This window comes from Protopterus annectens, chromosome 3.part1 (genome assembly GCF_019279795.1).
Source record: "Protopterus annectens isolate FY-2018-M chromosome 3.part1, PAN1.0, whole genome shotgun sequence".
Lineage (NCBI taxonomy): Eukaryota > Metazoa > Chordata > Ceratodontiformes > Protopteridae > Protopterus > Protopterus annectens.
In genome coordinates this window covers 613,988,354-614,004,036 of record NC_056732.1, presented here as the reverse complement: position 1 = coordinate 614,004,036, position 15,683 = coordinate 613,988,354, and the positions used below count along the sequence as shown (strand labels likewise).

Below are 15,683 nucleotides of genomic sequence, written 5' to 3'. Positions count from 1 at the left end.
AACAAAGCCAAGATGATTTCTTCTACCTGGACCATGCTATCAAAGAATGAACAAACTGAACACACTCCAATCAAACATTCTGGTGCATGGACAGTAGCCAAGACACAAGTTTAAGCAAGTGGCACCCTTTGGATACAAGAAAGAAATGAAATGAACCACGCATTTACAATTAAACAACTGATTCAATCGGAATATTAACTAAGAACACTAAATTAACAGCAAATGTGTTTTACTTTTATTTCTGGCATTCTAGCAGTTTTTCTGAGCTTCATTTATAGCATATTGCAAGTAAAGCATTTTCGTCACCTAGCCTTTCAAAATTAAATATACCCCTTTACCATAAACCTGCCATTTGCAACTCCACTCTCCCTTATGGGAAGCAATGTAAAATCCAAAGTAGAGGCTAGAGGATAAATCTGGTACAGGAAAACATTTAGAATTTCTTCCCCCCAAAAGTAATGAGACATGCTACAATCTTATGAATGAAATACCTGGAAAAATATAACTGACCGAGACTCTCACCTTAATACAGGCATGGTGAGACAGAGCGCAGCAGCAGCAGTAATTACAATGTAGTATAGCTTGTTTTTCACTGAACCCTTTTTTTGGCAAAACACATCAGTACCTGTAATCAAATGCACAAGTACTCCTCTGTCTTTCAAAGTATCTACTGATGTAGGCCTTGCACATGCAATGCAAAACTCCCCAACTATGTCTAATGCACCGTGGTTCTTCACAGTGAGAAATTAGTACTAAACATGTGGGTCTATGCTCGTGCATCGAATACAAAATACAGAGAACAGCTTTTAATCAAATGTAAAACAGCAAAATATTTAAGTATCAAAAACATTTAACATTTTAAAATAATTAATCGAATGACCATAGTTGCACAGTTGGCCAACAACCAGAAAGTACCACAATGCATATGGTAAGCGAAGGAAGCCTTTTTTTTTTTTTTTTTTTTTTAAATTTGCCCTTTTCCCCACTGTAGTGTGATCGCAGAGTTGGTATATATAGTTGGGGGGATGAAGCCCCCACCTTGGTTTATTACATTTGCAATGTTGGCCAACTATGGTCATTCGATGAATTATTTTACGATGTTAAGTGTTTTTGGTACTTAAAAGTTTCGCTCTTTTACACTCTATTATAAGCCGTTCACTGTAATTCATATTCGATGCATGAACACAGACCCCTAAACATATGGACACCATACTGCCCACTGATTTAATTATGATTTTGGCAGATGTGTCTCCTCTACAAAATAAGGTATAAAAAAGAATACTTCAACAAACAGGATACACACAGCAAAAATTACAGGCAGACAGTGGGGGGATGGGAGAGAAGCTATATTGCTGCAATGCTCTCTTTCTAAACAGCATACTATTAAGATGAGGCGTGCAGCTGTTCTACCATCTTCAAAAACAGCAATGCAGCATTACATCATTTACATTGTTGTATGCGCTATCACTGTCAGTTATTAACTTAAAATCATACTGGGAGTTAAAACGTACAAGGTAAAGTGACTTTTAAATTATTCTGGATCTTTTTCTCTCTCTCAAAGATCTCCTCTCTAAATGGCCTTCCCGGTAGTGGTTAACCTAGTGAACAATGAGTTAGTCAATCAAATGGCAGTATACTAAACAGCACTCTATGTTAAGGTTCACCAAAGTTAGTGGAAGTTCATGTAAAAGCTTGCGCATGTAGTGGGGAGATGCTAAAGTAGCCCCTGTAGAACAGCTCTCAAAGTCTGCCGTGTGTTAAGAAGAGCATCTAATCCGTAGTACCTGAGAAGTGTACCAATTCCTAGCAGATTTCTGACTTTACAGATGTTCAGAAACACTGAAGCCTGACAGACAGCAGCTGTACTACCAAAATGGAATCCAACACTGCATCTTAAGATTTCACGATTTGTCATTAAAACGACTTATGGTTGCTTGCCATTACAATACATTTGTTAGAAGGTAGTCCAACTTTAACTTCTAAGGCTTGACAGGAGTTCAGACTACTCATCAAATGACTTTCCAGTGCTGTCAACCCTAGACCTATTCTGTAAAGCACTTCTCTCCAGTTTTGAGTCCAGCAAAAAAATGCTGAGGGTTATCTGTCCCACAGACAGAAAGAAAGAAGGAAAAAAGAAGAGCTAGTATGTTACAGAAAGGGTCTGTAATGGAAGCTGGATGATTTTCTAATAAAGACACTGTTATGGTTAAGTATCAGTAACTTTTTACTTGTAAGAAAAGCTCCAGCTTCAGTAATCACTTGTACGGTGTCCCTAGCTAATCCTACTGGATGGCTACTCCATCGTAACACGCCTTAACAACAGGAGCTCCAAAGACTTGAAACTAGAAATTACATTCAGCCTGTAATGTGTAGAAAAGATACTGAAGGAAGACTAGGCTGCAGCTGTAGAGATGTCAGCAAAGGTGGTACTGCACGAAAAAAAAAAAAAAGAGCAGAATTTGTCTTTGGTGCTGCCTGCTGCAACTTCCCATACTTGTCATAACAAAAGGAAATACAACAGGCCATCTATTGGGAAGGGATCTGTTTTGACCCAAACATATGCTAGCAAAAGAAACTAAAGAGCCTGTCACCATTTCACAGGAATATGGTTCTACTTAACATAGTACTTGAGTTGTCCATCATACTTTCATAGATTCATAGATGTTTACTAGGCTAACCACCACAACGGCCCTTTTAAGCCTAGCCATGCATCCCAAATCTCTGATAGGTTCTGATACCCTTGGTAAATGTAACCATGGGCCTGGGAGATAAACCATTTACAGGTTACCTATGTCCATTAGAGACATAGGTGCCAAACCAGGGATGAATTTCCGGTTTCCCATCCAACTGTCCAAGTTGCACTTGAATTGGGTTAAGGAGGAACTCTGCTTCACATGGATAGGGAGCCTGTTCCATACACTGGGTAGTTTCTGGGATACATATCTATCTCTTCAGCAGGTCCTATTTATATCACAGGCAAGGTCTAAACCTTTAGAACAGGTAATTCTGGCGCTGTCTGTTTTGTGGCTATGCAGGAGGTCCATCAGAGTGGAGTCTGACAATGCCCTGTATACTAGGCATAGATCCCCCCTCAAAAGCATGTAGGAGACAAAATACAGGAATAGGGCCTTGAGGCGGTCTGCATAGGACATTTTACTTACTTCCTGTATTCTTTTAGTGAGGAACCTCTGTGGACGTCCTAATTGTTGGACAAGCCTGGTCAGGTACATACCTAAGGGGGCACTGTACTCAAAGACAGGTCTGATGAAAGCCAAAAACAGTGAACAATGACTTCCTTGGACTTAGATGCCATACCTAGTTTATAAGTTGAGCAACATAGAATGATTTCCTCACCGCTGTAGACACGTGACTGTCAAAAGCTACATTACTGTGTGTGTCCCCAAGTCCCTGACTACTGGGTCAACTCTAAGAGGTGTGCTCTCAATATGATAGTTACCATGGACGGATGATTTCCGAAAGGATACAATTATGCATTTCTTGGCATTTAGTTTTAGTCCATGGTTCTGATACCAGTTGTTTGTCTGTGTCAGCCCCTCCTGGAGAACATTTGCATCAGTGTGACATTCAATGACACCTCCTAATTTGCAATCATCTGCAAATTTAGTCACCCACAGACCACTGACATTGGTCAAAAAGGAGCAGTCCAAGGACTCATCCCTGAGGAACTCCGCTTGTGACTGGCCTCTTTGTAGAGGTGGACTACCCAATTCTAACTTCCTGGCTCCTGTCAGCCCGTTGGCTATACACCAGGTGACATACGAGTTTGTACCTAACCTCCTGAATTTGTCAACAATACCCGAGTGGGGTAATGTGAAAAATGCCTTGGCCAGGTCAAGGTAGGCAGTGTGAATGATTCTGCCCTCATCCATTGCTTTGGTGGCCTACTCAAAGAAGTCCACTAGGTTGAGTAGGCATGATCTGCCCTTGATGAAACCAAACTGGGTTGGGTCCAGTGTCTGGAGGTTTACTATAGCTCTAATGATCATCTCCACGATGATTCTTTCCATGGTTTTACATACAAGACTAGTGAGACTTGTGGGTCTGTAGTTTCCAGGGTCTGTAGATGGCCCACCTTTATGCAGGCTACAGTTAAATAGTATTTCCAAAGGTCCTGATGGGTTGTGTTTAATGGTATTTAGAAGGCATCCTGGGATACTGTCTGGGTCTAGTGATGCAGTGTTCTTGGTCTTAGACAGAGCATTAAGGACCTGTTCCCTAGTGACAGTTGAGGGTGTTATATTTGATGATATTTCCTGAGGGAAGGTTCAGGGAAGAGAGGGGTAAAGCTGGAGCTGAATTGATCAGCCAAAAGGTTTGCTATATCTTCTGGCACAGTACAGGTGGCTCCATTTACAATGAGCTCTGCACACAATTGTGTATTGCCTTTGAGGTTGCGGACATAGCTAAAGAATGCTTTGTGGTTGTCCTTGGCCTGGGAGGCCAAACTTACTTATAGACATACATCCAATGAAGGAGGCACTCACCCTGACACATACAAGCCAGGAAGTCAAAAAGCAGACTAACAGACTGGTTGTTGCTAGCTTTTGAAGCCACCTTCAGCATAACGGATAAATCAGTCCAGAAAGTAAACTTCTCTTAAGAGACAGTTTGACTGAAAACAGCCTGAAGCCCTGAAATACTTGCTGCATAAGTAATTACCATTAAAAACAACGTTTTACAAGACAGAAACTTTAACTCAGTTGAATTTACTTCCTCAAATAAGGATAAGGTCAAGTTTTTCAACATGGCATAAACATCCCAAGAATCAAATGTCTCAAAGGGCAATGAACAAGAAAGGTACCCCATAAAATAGTGTTGCAAACTTTCACAGAAGCCATAGACAATTTCCCTTTCTGTGCTCAAAATAACCTATCCCATTTGGTTAGAGACTGACCTTACCCATCCGATGTGTAATTACCCCCAAGGAGAATACCTGGCATCACCCCATAGATAATTTGAGGTAACTCATGCACTGGATAAAGCATTTAAGAGCTGCCTCTGTCCATAAGTAATAAGGAGATGGGGGGCAGTCCTGGGGTAAACTTTGTTTCCCATTCACAGATCTAAGTTGCACTTGAATATGGACAGGGATGAACTTTGTTTAATGTGGAAAGAGAGTCTGTTCCACGGTAGCAATATCCTCTGCGAGGTATACCTGTCCCTCCAAGCCATTCTGTTGACATTGCAGAAGAGGTTTAGCTCTCTAGACTGAGTATTTCTGAAGTCGTCTGACTTGCTTGTGTGCAGTAAATCCATCAGTACTCAGTCGGAGGATGCCTTGTATACCAGACCAGACAAAGGTCATCTCTTAGCAGTCTGCAGGATACCAGAGTACAGTGACAGGGCTTGGAGTCAGTCCATGTAGAAAATATTTAGTTGTAGTATCCTTTTAGTAAGGTATCTCTGTGGGTATTCCAGTTGTTTCATTTGTCTGGACAAATACATGCCAAAGGGGCATTATATTCAATGACTGGCCTAATGAAAAACTAAAACATGGAAAATTAAAACAGCTGCTACATGCACCTCAATGAAGACCCGCGTCATGCATCTCTGACAGATGCTGTAAAACCAGAGGTATATAAATAGAGAAATGTTTAATTAGAAGTTATGTACTTACCATAACTTGGCATCTGTTCTGTCCATTTTCATTCTTCCTCACAAATGGGCCTAGGATCCAATCCTTGGATCCGACTCAGCCGCATTTACAAGACTTAGGATCCGAAACTCGAGCTCCTCCCTCTACCCATAATGATCTGTCCCATCCGGAACTCCGCAGATCTCGTTTGCCACCATCGTGTCAAGACGCAGATCCGGTCTCAAGCAGTGAGAGTGAATTTTAGTCTATAAACCTATTGTTAACTTTGGATTATTCTTTTCAAATTTTTACAGTTCATCTAGTATGGTTATTGTTCTTTCCTCCTCCCTCGCTTGTTTTTTTAGAAGGTGGCTGGCATTAGGGTGTGGTCTTTCTCTCCTTTCCCTTATTTTTATTACCTTTCGGCGACTTTTATATTTCTGTCGGTTATTAACATTAAAAAAGCAAATTTTCCAATTTTCCAAAAAGCACAAGTGTCACTTTCCCACCCAAAAGCCAATATCTGTGGTCTAAGGAATCAGTAAAACAAAGCAGTTCCAAGACTATCTGCCTTATGAGGGCAAGCGCAATAAACTGTGGACACTGCATGGGGAAGGAAAGGGGACCGGCACACTTTGAGACCTCCTCCTTTCAAAGGTTCATAAAAATATGACAAATTCTGGTATCAAGGAAATATTGTACAAAAATCAGACTTCACAATGGAAGAAGTTGTGACCTTGAAAGATTTATTGTTACTCCCAGGGAAGTGAACAGCTTTAGCAAATACTCCCACTGCTGGATGAAACAATTTTTGGATTGATGCAGCTAGAAGCCAGTCAGCAAAAGAAAGATCTTATTTCCTAGCAACCTCAGATGAGCTGCTACAACATACTATGCGTCTGGTAAATAGCTTAAGGTCAGAAATATGACAAAATGGAAGGGTCCTGAACTGAAAGGGACTGGTTGGGACCCGAAGCACAAAAATCATCCTAATTCCTTTGGTAATCTTAGCATACTGAAGGTCCAAACAGTACATACATTCAGTTCTTGACAACCAAGGCAAAACAAATGGAACCATGACCATATCAATTTTTTTTTTTTTTTTAACGGAACAAAGTTGTTAAGGCAGCCATGGACCAGAATTGGTCTGAGGTTCCTTGTCTTTTTGGGTTTGAAAAATATCTGGAATATCCTATTTCTCTCTCTGTTCTGGAGTGCTCCCCAGGATGATTCCTTTTCTCAAAAGCAAGTGCATCTGTTTCCTAGCCATGGTGTTTTGGTAGGGTGGGATATTTAGCAATGGAAAGGATGAATACTAGCATGGGAAAATAAAAAATAAAGGAAATAGTGTATCCTTTGAATGTTACCTCCCAGATCCATACCCCTGTTGAGATATTCCTCCAAGCAGAAACAAGGAAGAAAGACCCCACCAAAAAAAAATGCCTGCATTGGGAGATGGTCAGAAGAAGAGTCAGGATTATTTCAACCCACCCTGAGGCTAACTGTGGTTTTCCTGGGGATACCAAGGGTCACAGCCCTTTGGCAAACAACCTTATTGTGCATTAGATGGGGAATGCTACCTATTCCCATGTATCTTCTGTACCTAAGGTAGTGGGGTTTGCCTAAATGATAGAAGGTGCTGGAATTATTGTTTGATTTGTTGGCACCAAGATGCTCTCTTCACTGATTCTTGTTCTTTTGTGGTAAATGATAGAAGGTGCTGGCTTGTATGCATTCTGGCAAGGGAACACTGAACACTGTGAAGGATGAAACTTAATTCCCACAACAATTAGGGCCTGTCCCATCTCCTTAATACCCTTGAGATGCTAATTGAGCTACTAAATCCACACAGCAGGGGCTCTGCTGAAAACAGAATCAGAAAAGGTCATTTTGATGTCCCCACTAAACTGTGTCAGTGGATAGCAATGTCATACCCTGCTCCTCTAGCAGCCCCTTCTGAGAATGTATATGGTCCATAAGAACCATTCAATTGCTAAGACTAGAGGAAGCAGATGCCTGGGCCTTGATCTTGTTCTCCAAGAAAAAAAGCCATTAGAGAATACCAGTAAAATACAGTGCAATTCATCTGCTAGTTCTTTCTTGAAATATGGCATGTATGCAAGACAGAGGATGCTCCTTAACGTAAGCCTACAGGATATTAAACTCTTTTTGTGAACCTTTCCATCACCTGTGATTCATCAAGACATGGATGCCTAGGCTCCATGGAGTAGAAACCGTTCCCAGGGCTGCTGCAGAAACAGTCTCCATCATTAATAAACACTTACTAGGGAGAAGCAATAGGTGTGGTTTTCTGTGGCACAGGAACTACTGTATCACGGTTTTACTTGTATTTTTTTTTTTTTTTTTGCATAGCTTCTATTAAATGGTCTGTTAATGAGGAAATTGGTTATAAAGATTGTTGGAATGGACAACATCCATCTTGCAGTCTCTGTTGGGGAGAAGACGCAGGCTAAATGGGCCAACCTTACCTTCCCTGCATCAACTCCAAAAATTCCATAAACTGAATTACCTCGAGTAAGGGAGGAGTATGCACTCCCTTCACTGTCCAAGTCCTCCATGAGTGAAATGTAATAACAGGCACCAGATATTGCATCTCACAGGTACACTTTTCAGACCTCTTCTGGAGGGGTGAAGTTCAGTGTCTGAAGGCTCCATCTTTTTTGAGAACTGCAATGCAGCTAACCAGAGTGGGTGGGTGTGGGGGGGCTCATGAGCAAGGCTGTGGAATGTGGAGAGATGATTGGCCAGGGATAACAGAAGGGGTAAGAACACTGGCATGGATTAGACAGCCTAAGGGTGGAATCCCTACTAAGAGAGAAGGCTTCTGAAGGAGGAAGACCAAACATCAAGTAAGATCAGCATCAGAACTTTTGATGTCTGAAGCAATTAACATGTTAGGAATTTGAAAATCAACACCAGTTTTAATCAGCATTCACCTGAGCAAAACATGTAAGGTTGATGATGGGTTGTCTGTCTAAATGTGGACTAAGCTTGGAGACAAGTGCTGACTGAAAGCATTTAAGGTCAAGAAGAATTTCATATCTTCTGTTTAAGTACCAGACCTTTATGGTACAATTCCACATGAAAAGAACTGTCAGTGACCAAATGTATGCCCCCTGGGTAGACAGTACAGCTGTGTAAGACCTTCCTAGAACGGTAGATGTTCTACAAATCACTGCTGCAGTACTACAATACTTGAGGATTATCCTGCCAAAGTTAACTAGTCATCCAACTAGAGCACGAAAGCCAAAAACCTTTTTGACACACTGCACAATCAGGTTATGACCTCATCTCACGGATACAGGGGTACATAAGCAAGCATACCGGAGTGAGATTTTTCAGGCGACAGAACACTTGAGTGCACTAAGTAACATAAAAACAAGTCCAGGTAAGAGGGTATTCTTGAAAGGAGCTTTAGAATGCCTTACAAGATGTGTTATTTGCTTGTTTAAGTCAAGGAGGGAATGCTTCCAATTCAGAGACTGCTCCTTCCTGCTCTAGAGCAGCAATTTCTTTCTCTTACTGAATAACCTGTTAATGGCAGATGTACATCAGGCAGGCTTGTTCTTTCTTGAGGATCTTGTTTTGATCCTATCAGGTACAACTGAGTCAATACATTTGTATAGGTGCTTATAGAAGGCATTGGTGTAAATCCCAGTATAGGTGTCCATGCCATCAGTGAAGGCAGGGGCTATGAAGCTATTAATGCCATCACGTATTAGGTTGTAATGGACTTTGGAGAAGTTTTTTTTAGTCTAGTTGTTGCCAATGAGAGGTCAGATGTTATTGTTACTTCTAATGAGACTGATTTATCATCAGACCTCACTAGGGCGGGGCCACACACATGGGGTGGTGCAACAATCACCCATGTTAATCATTAGAACAGCGAAGTTTCAAAACTTCGAATGTTCTAATATTGAACCCTATTCAGCGAAAGCTGAAAATATCGAAGCAACAGAAAACCAATTTTTTTCCAAGGGAAAGAATTCGGTTGTCCGTTTCTGTTGCTTCGGTATTTTCAGCGCTGTGGTGGAAAGTTACGGGTCGGGTTCAGGTAAGTGTGCGATTGAGTGCGGGTTAGGGTAGTTACGGTTAGGGTGCGGGTTAGGTATATGTGCGATTGTGTGGATGTGAGGGTTAGGGCAGGTTCGGTGAGTTAGGGTTAGGGCACGTATTAGATATGTGTGCGATTGTGTAGATGTGAGGGTTAGGGCGGGTTAGGTGAGTTAGGGTTAGGGCACAGGTCTGGTAAGTGTGCGACTGTGTGGACATGACGGTTAGGGCGGGGTAGGTGAGTTAGGGTTAGGGTGCGGGTGAGGTGAGTGTGTGATAGTGACGGACCTTAGGGTTAGGGTTTGGGTTAAGGTAAGTGGATAGTTAGTGGTGTGTGTATAGTTTAGTGTAGGGTTAGGTGTAAGATTTTAGGTGTATGTGTGTGGATTGCTGTTTGTTTGGTGTGCTTGTGTTGTGTGCATGTGTTTTGGAACAGCAAATTTTTTCCCTAGGAAAAAATTCACTGTTCTGTATGTTTGATGTTTTCAGCTTTGGCTGAATAGGGTTCGATATTAGAACATTCGAAGTTTTGAAACTTCGATGTTCTAATATAGACCCGTTAATGAGCACTAGATCCAGAATGTTTAGGTCTCTTGCAGGGGTGTCAACCAACTGGTCCAGGGCACTGGAGTTGAAGAAGTCCAAGAACCTTTGGGCAAGTGTCTTAGTACATGTATAATTTCCCCAATCTATGGATGGGTAGTTAAAGTCACCTAAAACCAGAGTGTTTGCTTACTATCTTGAGCGATTCAAGCAGATCCAAGTATGCAGCGTGGGTATCCTGGTTCTTAGAAGGGGGTCCTATAACTGGTAATAACTTGGAGAGGGGTCTTACCTACAGTTAATTAAACCTGGTTTAGCTCAAGGTAATCAATTTGTTTAACCAATCTAGAGGTGTATTTATCTTTGTGCAAAGTTCCTCCCTAACCCAGATGAAACATTTACAAGCAGAGGCTTCAGAGATGAACCATTTACCCATTAGAGACATAGGTGGCAAGCCAGGGATGAATCTCCTGTTCCCCCATCAAATTGTCCAAGTTACACTTGAACTGGGTTAGGGAAGAGCTCAGCTTCACATGGTTGGGTAGCCTTTTCCAGAGACAGAGCAGGATACATACCCATCTCTCCAGCAGGTCCTATTTATATCACAGGCAAAGTTTAAGCCTTAGGAACTCCTGCATATTTACAACACGAACAGCACCAGAATTACCCATTCTGTCAGAGTGGAGTCTGACAGTGCCCTGTATGCCAGGCATACATTTCCCCTCAACAGCCTGTAGGAGACTAAATACAAGGATAAGGCCTGCATTTTGCATGCAAGCAGGAGATGCCATTCGGGCCTCCAGCTGGGTCACTGTAGTGGGAGTCTCAGAAAGATTTGTATGTACTGTTGATTCCTGCTGAATACTTGGAAGGGATGCCAGAGCTGGACTGGCTGACAAAGTGTCTGGTTTTAATTTTTTGCACTACTTAGGTGAAAGCGGGACATCCAAGGCTGAGGATTCTGCCATCTTGCTATGTATGAAACACCTGAGACATTAGCTCTCCAGATAAGTACTCAGGGAGAATAACCCAGTCCTAAGAGTTTTAGACAAGAGCGATGGACAGCTTTTCCAAGTAAAGTAATTGTGCTCAGGCCCTAAGCAAAACAAACACTGACAGTGATGGTTATTAAAGGGCATCTGCTTTCCATAGTCACACTTCTCACACTTAGCTGACATGAACAAGTCTTTAGCAAAAATACAAGGTTCCCCACAGGGTACTCATCCGACCAAGCCTTGGCAGAAGTAGGAGCAGTACAAAGATGCCGAACAAACACCGATACTAGTGAAGCTTCTGTTTTCAGACTGGTTGCAAGACAGTCAATCTCCCACCAATACGTCCCCTTATGTACCCCATGCCTGCAGGCTGAGGTCATACACTGTACTGTGCCTTAAGGTTTTTGGGTTTGGTACATTGGCCAAACATTAGGTTACCTTTGGCAGGATAACCCACAAGTAATGGTATAACTGTAACAGCGGTCTAAGCAAGGAAGTCTTTAAGTTTGTTTAAATTCTAACCATAAGCATGCCACTGAAAATGAATGTGAAATGTAGTTGATATAGTCTAAGAACTGTCTGGTCCCATATGGACCTAGATGACCATGGTTTATTTTTCTGTGCAGTCTTGTAAACTGAAGTGTAGTTTACAAAATGCTAGATATTCCAGAAACATGAGAATCTCTTGCTTTAGATGAAGAACTCAACAGGAAAGGAAAACTCTGACCCTTGTCTGGGAATTAAACCCATGACTCCATGTAGTCCATGGGGTTGTCATGAACCTTTTGTGCATGTGTGCACGCTTGTGTGTGTGTGTATATATGTGTGCACGTGTGTGTATATATGTGTAAGTGAGTGTGTACATGTGTGCGCGCATGTGTGTGTATATGTGTGAGCGCGTGCGTGTGTGTGTGTCTACATAAAATATATTATGCTGAAAACAGATGAAAAAATGTGAACCAAAGAAACTATTACAGTTCTTAAAAACTGAATATTCTAACTGCAAGTTATATGAAACTTGTCAAAGTTTATGGCAGTATCGATAAACCACTAAGTAACCTTCTTAAATTAATAAGTTTTCTGAGGTAACCTCCTTACATTAATCATATAGTACTCTATCCTTCAGCACTTGTACACTGGAAGGATAACCCCCTGCAAGGATTAATCCAGCGTCTCAAGAATTACAACCAATCCCCAAATTCTGTACGTCAACTTCCAGGTGGTCTTCACCACTGCCTATTCACAAGGCATTGCATGATTCAGCTTAGGAATTCAGCAGTTTACAGATCTTTCTGGTCTTTTGTCCTACTTAGGGTTATCCCACCAAGAAAACAAGTTTCCTGTTGATTTTCCACACCAAAGCAAAAAGCCTTGCACCTTCTCAGGCAAAGCCCCTACATTCCACAACCAAGAGAATGAGACCACATCTGTTTTCCTGCCTTGGTATTTCTAGATCAGATTTTGTCTAGTTGTCTGTTTTGAAAGGAGACTAACAGCTCTATTTGGCTGTTCCCCGCAGATAGACCAATTCCTGGAATACTTCTGGATTGAGCCTCCATTCATGAAATTCTGTCCAGGATCTGATCTGCCACTGTTTTGCAACGACAGTATGTAAGAAAACTGAAGAGTAAAGGAGTGTCAAAGAGCAAATTTCCAAGCTATCATTGATGGTTAGCACAGAGTGTATGATCTGGCAGTGTCCATGTTCAGCTATCGAAAAAACAGATCCTTGAATGGCTAAATATCATACGTAAAACATCTAAACAGAAAATTACCAAACATGTATAACTTCGAAAATAAATTCATTGAATGGCCATAGTTGGCCAACAACCAGGAAGTGATGTGATGCATAAGGTAAGTGAAGGAGACCTTTTAAATTTGCTCTATACCCTACTGTAGTGTGATCTCTGAATTGATATATATAGTTAGGGGTGGGCACAACCCCCCCACCTTGGTTGGTTGTGTTTGCAATGCTGGCCAACTACGGCCATTTGTTAAATGTATTTTCGAAATTGTACATGTTCGGTAATTTTCCGTTTATTTTATGTATGATACATTGTCGCCTCACAGTAAGACATTGTCCTGTTTGATTCTCAGCTGCAGCGTCTTCTGTGTGGAGACATGCGTGAATGGGCGTACCTTTGTTGAAGGTTATGCGTCAGGGCCGGCAACTCGGCACGTACACATCTACTGCCAATAATTAGCAGACCGGAGTACCGCTGTGGAGACCCCTAACCGGGAAAAGCCGAAAGACACAACAACATTATCCCCTTGAGGATCTGTATTTTCGATAACCGAGCATAGAGTCAATCTAGTAGTCCCTTGTTTAAGTACCACATCAATGTGGTCTTGTCTGCAATCACCTGAAGAGAGTTTGGTTTCCAAAAATGATGTAAAGCCTTTATGGCTTGATTTATAACCAGCATTCCTTTGACATTTATTTATTTTTGCCTCTCCAAATTGTCCCATACACCTTGCACTTTTACAATGAAACAAACTGCACCCCAATCTAAAGAGGCCATAAGGACAAATCGTGTTGGGCTTGGAGGAGAAATAGTGAGTCCTGGATTGAGAGTCATCTGAAATTCTTCTCCACTGTAGTTCTAATTTTACAAATTTTACAAAACCCAGTACTGGAATTTGAAAGTGTAAGGGGCAATTATGCTGTGACCACAGGTTTTTGAGATACCACTGAATCTTTCTCATGTGCAGTCAAAGTGGTACCATGGGAATCATAGAAGCCATACGGCCTAGAATCCTGAGGAATTCTCTGACTGAAGCTTGGGTCATAATGGAAAAGTTCAGAAATAGTTCTTGATATGAAACCATCTCATCATGAGGTAAACATTTTTTTGCATGCGAGTGTCTATAAGGTACTGTAGAAATACAGTCCTGAGTGATGAGTCCAGGAGGATTTTTGCAACTTTATCTGAAATCCCAGCTGAGTGAGGAGAGAAGTAAAAAGAAGTTATGTACTTACCATAACATTTTGAGTTGTTGCTTTTCATTTGTCTTCATTCTGTGGGACTCGGATCCGGCACGGATCTGACTTGGCCATCTATTCCAGCATCAGACACTAAATCCAAGCCCCTCCCTGACCCATAATGCCCCACTCTCCCTCCTTCCCTCAGATCGAGCTATCTGCAGAACAGCACCAACCCCTCACAACGGAGAAAAATTTCATCCCTGACCAATAGGGGCATTGGCCATAAAAACTCAGCTCTAGCCAAGAAGAAACCTACGGCCGCCTCTGTCAAGTCCACTACACAACCAGCAGGGGGGAAGGAGGGAGGGATGGTTGAAGACAAATGACAAGCAACAACTCGGAACGTTATGTTAAGTACATAACTTCTTTATCAAAAGTTTTCATTTGACCTTTAACCTGTGGGACAGAATCCCTAGCTGTAATAAACTTAGGAGGCCCTCGTGGAAGGAGGTTCTGGAGCACAGCTGATCCAAAGAAAGCCCTGCTCCTGGACAGAATATCCTCTCTGTAATGGGAGAGAAAAGTATGCGAAGAGGACCAGGTAGCAGCTGAACAGATATCATCAATAGGAACCCTGGACCAAAAGGTCTTAGAAGTAGATATTGATCTGGTAGAATGCACCTGGATGGGACCTGGTAGAGACAAACCTTTGGAACGATATGCTGTGGAAATAGAACTAGAAATCCAATGAACAAGAGTAACCTTAGAAATAGGCTTTTCCAGACGTGGCTTAGAAAAAGACACAAAAAACTGATTCAACTGTCAAACTTTTGGTTCTATGTAAATAAAATCGCAAGTGCCCGTGTACACCAAGTAAATGTCATTTGTACTTCCTTTTGTTCTGGTAATTCGAGATGAAAACTGGCAAATTAATCACCTGGTTAATGTTAGCTTCAGAAGTCACCTTTTGTAGGAAAGATGGGTTAGTACAAAGGGTAACTCTGTCTTTATGGAAGAGAAGATAAGGGGGCTTGATAGACGGCAACTGTAGCTCAGAAACCCTCTTGACCAAGGTATTAGCCACCAAGAATGCTGTCTTTCAAGATAAGAACTGTAAATTGACAGTGGCAGCTGGTTCAAAAGTTGGATACACTAAGGTCTGTAAGACCAGAGTTAGAACCCGAGGAGGAGTGGGGTCCTTGAAAGGAGGATGCCGAAGAATAGTACCCTTCAAAAAGGCCTTGCAAAGCTTAGACGAAGCCAAGGAGGCCGAATTCTCACTCGCATGGAAGTTAGACATTGCCACCAACTGAACTTTAATTGTAGAAAAACTAGCACCATTGTGAAAAATGTGAGCTAGAAACTCCAAAATGGCAGGGACAACAGCTGGAAATGGATCCAGATTATGCTGAAAAGCCCAGAGGGAAAAAAGTTTCCACTTGCTAGAATAGATCTTCCTGGTGGAAACCTTATGTACCACAACCAAGATCTTTTTGAGAGGTGACGAGAGCTAGGGAGTCTTGGCCATCAGGGAAACTGCAGCAGCCAA

At 41.8% G+C, this 15,683-nt stretch overlaps 1 protein-coding gene across 3 annotated transcripts in view; it reads right to left on the bottom strand.

The window, feature by feature from the left end:
• CTDP1 (CTD phosphatase subunit 1) overlaps window positions 1–15,683 on the bottom strand; it is a 2,700,378-nt gene that overhangs the window by 2,269,736 nt on the left and 414,959 nt on the right. The window lies entirely within an intron of this gene.